General features: G+C 42.8%; 1 pseudogene; it reads left to right on the top strand.

Annotated features, from left to right (window-relative positions):
- Positions 1-7,184: 7,184 nt before the first annotated feature.
- On the top strand, positions 7,185-8,166 carry LOC144298780 (proline-rich protein 3 pseudogene; annotated as a pseudogene).
- The last annotated feature ends 749 nt before the right edge of the window (positions 8,167-8,915 follow it).

The raw sequence follows: 8,915 nt of genomic DNA, 5'->3' as shown, positions 1-8,915 counted from the left end.
CTTACATGGTTGTCAAAATGACCAAAGACAATCTCTTCAATAAATGGTGCTGGGAAAATTGGACATCCACATGCAGAAGAATGAAACTAGACCACTCTCTTTCACCATACACAAAGATAAACTCAAAATGGATGAAAGATCTGAATGTGAGACAAGATTCCATCAAAATCCTAGAGAAGAACACAGGCAACACCCTTTTTGAACTCGGCCATAGTAACTTCTTGCAAGATACATCCACGAAGGCAAAAGAAACAAAAGCAAAAATGAACTATTGGGACTTCATCAAGATAAGAAGCTTTTGCACAGCAAAGGATACAGTCAACAAAACTAAAAGAACCTACAGAATGGGAGAAGATATTTGCAAATGACATATCAGATAAAGGGCTAGTTTCCAAGATCTATAAAGAACTTCTTAAACTCAACACCAAAGAAACAAACAATCCAATCATGAAATGGGCAAAAGACATGAACAGAAATCTCACAGAGGAAGACCTAGACATGGCCAACACGCACATGAGAAAATGCTCTGCATCACTTGCCATCAGGGAAATACAAATCAAAACCACAATGAGATCCCACCTCACACCAGTGAGAATGGGGAAAATTAACAAGGCAGGAAACCACAAATGTTGGAGAGGATGCGGAGAAAGGGGAACCCTCTTACACTGTTGGTGGTAATGTGAACTGGTGCAGCCACTCTGGAAAACTGTGTGGAGGTTCCTCAAACAGTTAAAAATATACCTGCCCTACGACCCAGCAATTGCACTGTTGGGGATTTACCCCAAAGATACAGATGCAGTGAAACGCCGGGACACCTGCACCCCGATGTTTATAGCAGCAATGGCCACAATAGCCAAACTGTGGAAGGAGCCTCGGTGTCCAACGAAAGATGAATGGATAAAGAAGATGTGGTTTATGTATACAATGGAATATTCCTCAGCCATTAGAAATGACAAATACCCACCATTTGCTTCAACGTGGATGGAACTGGAGGGTATTATGCTGAGTGAAGTAAGTCAGTCGGTGAAGGACAAACATTATATGTTCTCATTCATTTGGGGAAGATAAATAATAGTGAAAGGGAATATAAGGGAAGGGGGAAGAAATGTGTGGGAAATATCAGAAAGGGAGACAGAACGTAAAGACTCCTAACTCTGGGAAACGAACTAGGGGTGGTGGAAGGGGAGGAGGGCGGGGGGTGGGAGTGAATGGGTGACGGGCACTGGGGGTTATTCTGTATGTTAGTAAATTGAACACCAATAAAAAATAAATTAAAAAAAATGACCAAAGAATTATATCTCATTTTGTCTATAACATTGGCTAATCTCCCTCCACCTTGACTATGGACCCAGCCATATGACCTACTTTAGTCAAAAGGACAATAGCAAACATGAGACAAGTAAATGTTTGAAAAGTGCATTGGGCAGGCCCTGTCTTGCCGCTGAGAACCCTCTCATCACCCTTGTGAACAAATCTAGACTCATTTCGTGAGAGTCTGAAGACAAGATATGTGAGTCGGGCAGTCTTAGGCTATGCATCCAGTTCAGACCAAAATTACCCAACCAACCCACAAATTGTTTTAAGTCACAAGTTTATACGGTTTGCTAATTAGCGAACCTGAACTAATACACCTCCCTTCCTTTTTTAAAAAAAATTAAATTCAAGTTAGTTAACATATAGTGTAATATTGGTTTAGGAGTAGAATTTAGTACTTCATCACTTACATATAACACCCAGTGCTCATCCCAAGTGCCCTCCTTGAAGCTCATCATCCATGTAGCCCATCCCCACCCATCTCCCCTCCAGCAACCCCCAGTTTGTTCTTTATATTTAAGAGTCTCTTATGGTTTGCCTCCCTCTCTATTTTTATCTTATTTTATTTTTCCTTCCCTTCCCCGATTTTCATGTTTTGTTTTTTAAATTCCACATAGGAGTGAAATCATGTATCTGTCTTTCTCTGAATGACTTATTTTGCTTATCATAATACACTCTAGTTCCATCCATATTGTTGTAAATGGCAAGATTTCACTTTTTGATTGCTGAGTTATATTACTGTGTGGTGTGTGTGCGTGTGTGTGTGTGTGTGTGTGTACACCACATCTTCTTTATCAGTCATCAGCCTATGGATATTTGGGGTCTTTCCTTAATTTGACTATTGTTGCTGCTATAAACATAAGAGTCTATTTACCCCTTTGAATCAGCATTTTTGTATCCTTTGGATAAATACCTGCTAGAGCAATTACTGGGTTATAAGGTAGTTTTATTTCTAACTTTTTGAGGAATCTTCATACCGTTTTCCAGAGTGGCTGCACCAGTTTGCATTCTCACCAACCCTGCAAAAAGGTTCCCCTTTCTTCACATCTTCACCAACATCTCCGGTTTCCTGAGTTGTTCATTTTAACCATTATGACAGGTGTGAGGTGATATCTCATTGTGGTTTTGATTTGTATTTCCCTGATGCCAAATAATGTTGAACATTTCTTTTATGTGTCTATTAGCTATTTGTATGTCTCCTGTGGAGAAATGACTGTTCACGTCTTCTGCCCATTTCTTAACTGAATTATTTGTTTTTTGGGTGCTGAGTTTGATAAGTTCTTTATAGGTTTTGGATACTAACCATTTATCCGATATGTCATTTGCAAATATCTTCTTCCATTTCATTGGTTGCCTTATAGTTTTGTTGATTGTTTCCTTCACCGTGCAAAAACTTTATCTTTGGGCATCAGAGTGGCTCAGTTGGCTGCGTGTCTATCTCTTGATTTCAGCTCTGGTCATGATCTCAGGGTCATGAAATTGAGCCCTTGTTGGGCTTCATGCTGGGCATTGAGCCTGCTTGGGGTTCTCTCTCTCTCTCTGCTCCTCCTTCCCTCACCCCAAATTTGTATGTGTGCTCTCTCTTTCTCTTAAAAAAAAAGAAGTTTTTTATCCTGATGAAGTCCCAATAGTTCATTTTTGTTTTTGTTCCCCTTGCCTCTGGAGACATGTCTAGCAAGAAGTTGCAGCAGCCGAGGCCTGTGTTCGCCTCTAGGATTTTGATGGATTCCTATCTCACATTTAGGTCTTTCATCCATTTTGAATTTATTTTTGTGTATAGTGTGAGGAAATGGTCCAGTTTCATTCTTCTGCACGTGGCTGTCCAATTTTCCCAACATCATTTGTTGAAGGGACTCTTTTTTCCCATTGGATATTCTTCCCTGCTTTGTGAAAGATGAGTTGACCATAGAGTTGAGGGTCCATTTCTGGATTCTCTATTCTGTTCCACTGATCTATATGTCTGTTGTTGTGCCAGTACCACACTGTCTTGATGATCACAGCTGTGTAATACAGCTTGAAGCATCACAATGCATCCTGCTTTGCTTTGCTTTTTCAACATTACTTTGGCTATTCATGGTCTTTTCTGGTTCCATACAAATTTGGGGATTGTTTGTTCCAGCTCTGTGAAAAGTGCTGGTATCATTTTGATAGAGATTGCACTGAGTGTGTAGATGCTTTGTCTTTCCAATTCTAGAGCATGGAATGTTTTTCCATTTCTTTGTGTCTTCAATTTGTTTCAGACGTGTTTTATAGTTTTCAGAGTGTAGATCTTTTAACTCTTTGGTTAGGTTTATTCCTAGTTATCTTATGGTCTTGGGTGCAATTGTAAGTGGGATTGATTCCTTGATTTCTCTTTCTACTGCTTCCTTATTGGTCATTTACTTTGCTTCCATTTTCTAGAATCTTTTTAGAAGCTTTTAGAATCTTCTTTTTGTCTCTACTATTGGGAATGTCAGTGGTGTGGATTTTTTTCCCTCAACTATTATTGGAGACTCCATAGTCTCTTTTACTCTAGAGACCCATATTTTTATTTTTATTTTTTTAAAGATTTATTTATTTATTTATTTATTTATTTATTTATTTATTTAGAGAGAGCGAGAGAGAGGCAGAGACACAGGCAGAGGGAGAAGCAGGCTCCATGCAGGAAGCCTGACGTGGGACTCGATCCTGGGTCTCCAGGATCCCACCCTGGGCTGAAGGTGGCGCTAAACCGCTGCACCACCAGGGTGGCCCGAGACCCATATTTTTAAATTCTGAGAACATTTCTTATACTGTTACAATTATTATTTCTTTCTCTCCATTTTATTTTTCTTCTGGAATTCCTATTATTTGAATATTGGATTTACTAGATTGAGCTGCCTTTTTTAGCTTTAATCCCTACTTTCTGTCTTTGTTTCTTATACTTCCAGGGCAATGCTTGAATTATTGATTTTTTTCTATATAATAACATATTTGCAATATCCAAAAAATTTTTTTGCCTCTGAATATAATTTTTATAACATTTTGTTCTTTCCTTCCATGGATACAGTATCTTCTTACCTCTCTGTGAATATTATAGTAAGATCTAATTTAGTGTTTGTTTTCCTGTTTATCCGGTTCTTTTTTTTTTTTTTTTTTAAGATTTTATTCATTTACCTGAGAGATAAGGAGACATAGCTAGAGCAGAGGGGAAGAGACAGAGAGGGAGAGAGAGAAGCTGACTCCCTGCTGAGCAGGGCTTGATCCCAGGACCCAGAGATCACGGCTCCAGATCATCACCTGGGCTGAAGGCAGACCCTTAACTGACAGAGACACTCAGGTGCCCCTCTGTTTATCTAGTTCTATTTTTGCTTAGTTGTTTGGATCGCTGCCTTTTGGGTTAGAGGCTCTACTCAAATGCTCAGTGACTTAACTATTCATAACTAAATGTAAAGCGCCACAAAATTTGTTGGAAATCGTGTATATCGGGCAGAGCTTGTGAACTGATGTCCCTTCTCTTGGAAGACTATGTGGCACTCTGCTCATTTTGCCAGAGGACTGAAAACAATGTGAATATTTGTGGGGGTTTTCTCTTGGGTCAGGCAGTTTCCCTACCAAAAATTCTCTAATATCCCTCTGGGGGTGGCAGGGCAGGGTTTAGTCTAGCTGCCAGCCTTCTGGGAGCAAAGCAGGCAAAGTGTTCGCAGGGGTTCATCCTTCAGGAAGCTGGGTTTTGCTTAATCCCCGTTGTCGGTAGGGTGTCTTAGCCTCACTCTTCATGCTCGTGCTCTGAACTCAAGGACACAGCTTCTTGTGCCTCTCCACAGAGCAAGGGTCTCCTCCTCTCCCTTTCTGCTGCTTGGCTTGTCTAGGTCCCCGAGCCTCCCTGGATTCTGCCCGAGGAGTTAACTGCCTGGCCTCTTGGCTTCTCCTCCCGCAGTTGCTGTCTTCTGGGCTTTGTTCTAGCTGCTCAATGAGTTCATCAGCATCCACAGCTTTGTTGCCAGTTCTCACTAGCTATTGTCCCTTCCTTCTTTCTCCTTGTTCTTATGGATTTATACCTTGAAAAACAATTTTTTTTTTGATTCTCACTTTAGTGAGGTGTTGGTAGGGACTAGATGTATACATTCTGTCTTGTTTAACGGAAACCTGTAATCAGCTCTTAATATGAGTGGTGAGCACACTTGAAAACCTGGTTAGCAGAACTGAACACAGATCATTACACTGATGATCAGAGTCAGTGCATCCATCCTGCTCAGTTATTATTTTATAAAAACTAAATTTGTTATCTGAAGGCCACCACCCACCAACGCTGTTTTATTGTCAAGCGCATCGCCTAGGATTCAAGCTACATCTTTCACTATGCTCTTTGTCCTTTCCTCATGATCTGAAGGAAAAGAAACGAGCCACAACAGATGACACGCCAAGCCATTTTCTTGCTTAGATGCGTAATTCTCCCACAGTGGGTGTGCACCTGGGTCAATACTATTTATGCAAGAGCTCGGGTGTTTTGTCTCAATGAGCAGGAAAACATTTTATCACATTGTTTTGTGATACAATGTGATAAAAGCTTGTAGTTGTTTCCAACTAAGCAGTAAAAGGAATTACACAATGTAAAATGATAAATAAAAAGTTCTATGAGTCATCTTTAATGTGGGGAAAATGTGCAGCCAGCACAGAGACAGTGTTTTTCCTGCATGTTAAAAATAAAGTTGAACGCACTGAAATAAATATCAGTAACAGCATGTCCCAGAAGCTCCAAAAACGGTGAGACTTTATGGGATTCAGTGTAGTTCATGCTTTTTATTGAGATGGTGGAAACAATGTACAAACTGCTGATTTTATTTTTTATAGTAAAAAATCTTATGGCAAAATTCACTCTCTTTAGTGTATGTTCTATGAATGTTGACAGAAACACTAATGATCAGTCCCTGAAAACACTCCCATGATTCCCTTCTGCTCCCCTGACCCCAGTCCCTGGCAATCACTGATCTGTTTTCTGTTCTTATAATTCTGCTTTTTTCAGAATGTCACGTAAATGGAATCATACCATACACAGAATTTTGACTCTGGCTTAAACATTTGTATACAGGTTTTTATGTGAACATGAATTTTCACTTCTCTGGGATAAATGCCTGGGAGTACAATTGCTGAGTTAAATGGTAGTTGCATGTTTAGGTTTTAAAGAAACCACCAAACTGTTTTCCAGAGAGGCTGCACTATTTCACATTCTCAGTGGCTCTGTGGGAGTGATCCAGCTTTGATTCTTTTTTTTTAATTTCAGTGTTTGCTGAAATTCACTAGGAGATGCAGTCCAGAGTTTCAGGAGGCTTAAAATGTATGCACCGCTAAGAACCTCTTAACTTCTGGAAGTGTTATGACGAATGACACTCCAGCGTAAACTAACTCACATACAAAAGGGAAAACAAAAGTCACGTTGGCCTACTCTTTTCCTCCAGAAAGTTTAAACACCAGAAAACAATGGGGTAATGATGTTTACAAAGTCTTCACCTTTAATTTCTTTAAAAAGACTTTATTTGTTTATTCATGAGACACACACACACAGAGAGGCAGAGACACAGGCAGAGGGAGCAGCAGGCTCCACGCAGGGAGCCCGACGCGGGATCACGCCCTGGGCTGAAGGCGACGCTAACCTGCTGAGCCAGCCAGAGATCCCAAAGAAAATGTTTCTTGTCCACAGAAATAGAAACGCATCGTGCATGTCCAAAGATGCAATAGATTACCGCTCTGTGGATGCTAACCAGCATCACATTTATTTGTACATTCATTTCAGCATTCCTGATTGCCTTGTGCACTTTAGTTTTTTTTTTTTTTTTAATATTTATCTATCAGAGAGTGCTCCAGTGCACGAGTGGGGGGAGGGACGAGGGAGAGAGACTCCTCAAGCAGACTCCTCACTGCACTCAGAGCCCAATCCCAGGACCCCAAGATCATGACCTGAACCAAAACCAAGAGCTTAACCGACTGAGCCACCCAGGAACCCTGCGCTGTGCACTTTAAATCCTAACAACCAACTGGCTCTTTCACTAATTAATGAATGACCATCTTTGTCGTGTGCTCATTTTATATTTGTATGAAAATCACAATTTTACCTTTTCTAAAAATTATCTTTTAACATTCATTCTAAATGGCACATTAGGTTTTGCTGACAGGAAAATGCCTCTAAAATATCTCCCTGTGGGAAAGAAGCAGAATCAGCAGCCGCCGCCGCCGCCACAACAGCCCCTGCTGCCAGAGCGGGAGGAGACTGGAGATGGGGAGGATGGGAGTCCCATCGGACCACCCAGCCTTCTGGGCCCTCCCCATGGCCAATGGAAAGCCTGGTGACCCCAAGTCAGCTCTTCACAGAGGTCCTCCAGGATCAAGGGGACCAATGATCCCACCAGTGCTGAGCGTCCCACCTCCTCCCAGGGGCAGAGGCCCAATCTGGGGAGGCCTGGGCCCCAGGTGCGGCCCATATGGTCATGGCTGGTGGGGGGCCAATACTGAACCTCCTTTTCCTGGACCAGGCCATGGGGGTCCTTCCAGAGGAGGCTTTCACAAAGAGCAGAGGAATCCCCGAAGGCTCAAACGTTGGTCTCTTATCAAAAATACCTGCCCGCCCGACGATGGCCCCCAAGTTATGGAAGACAAATCCAACCTCCCCGTCTGCCGACACTTTGCCAAAAAGGGCCACTGTCGATATGAGGACCTCTGTGCCTTCTACCACCCAGGCGTCAACGGACCTCCTCTGTGAGACTGTGCCTTCCCATCCAGGCTGGAAGGAGCCCTGTGACCTGGCGGCCATATATTTCCCCGTGGCCCTGTGACGGCTACTGTGAGGCTGTTCCACCCACCACCCTCAGTCAGTGACACCCACCCCCATCTGCCACCTCCCCCATTTGGGGTCCAGAGTTTTGTTTCATCACTGGTGCCCAGCGTGTGGGCTTTCTTCCGACCCAGCCTCCACAGACTCGCCTTCAGGACCCCACCTTTGCTCTCTTCAACTGCCTCCTGGATCCTCTTCCCCTTCGCCGATTGACTGCTCAACAGGAAACCTCTTTGGTGCTGCTGGTTCTTGTGCATCTATCTGGCCACCCAGCCCTCGGCACTGCCCTCGATTCCTAAGAGCCCTGGAGCAGTTTCCTACCATTCCCTTCTTCTAGCTGCTTGTTTTAAGTCCTTTTTATGTGACAAACCCTACCCCCAAAGTTGCCAGTTGCTCTGTGAAACTCACCAGGTTGACCTGGAGTCAAGTACGATGACTGGTGCAGAGTTACTCCCTGCTTTTGGATTTTGTAGATCCTGCGTCAGTAGCATGATCCCCACCGCTCTGGTCTGTGATCACTGTGCTTTGTGAAACTGTGCATCCCCTCATACCTAGCTTTCCTCAGTGTCCGTGGCATCATTGTGACTTCCCAACACTAGAGTTAAGTTTTTCTGCCAAAATGAGTGAGGCTCTTGATGCCCTCTAGACTTTCCACACCTCCCAACATGGGAGAATTGTGAAATTTTCTGCAAGACTGCCTCCCTGGTCTCCCCATTCTCCTAGTGTCAGTTTTTCGGGGTTTGACACAAGCCCATGAGATGTCCTCTAAAGCCTCTTACGGGCTATCCGATCTCCTCTCCAGCCCACTTTAGTT

This window comes from Canis aureus, chromosome 26, assembly GCF_053574225.1.
Source record: "Canis aureus isolate CA01 chromosome 26, VMU_Caureus_v.1.0, whole genome shotgun sequence".
In the NCBI taxonomy this organism is placed as follows: domain Eukaryota; kingdom Metazoa; phylum Chordata; class Mammalia; order Carnivora; family Canidae; genus Canis; species Canis aureus.
The sequence above is the reverse complement of the archived record's forward strand: the minus strand, read 5'-3'. Positions and strand labels throughout refer to the sequence as shown.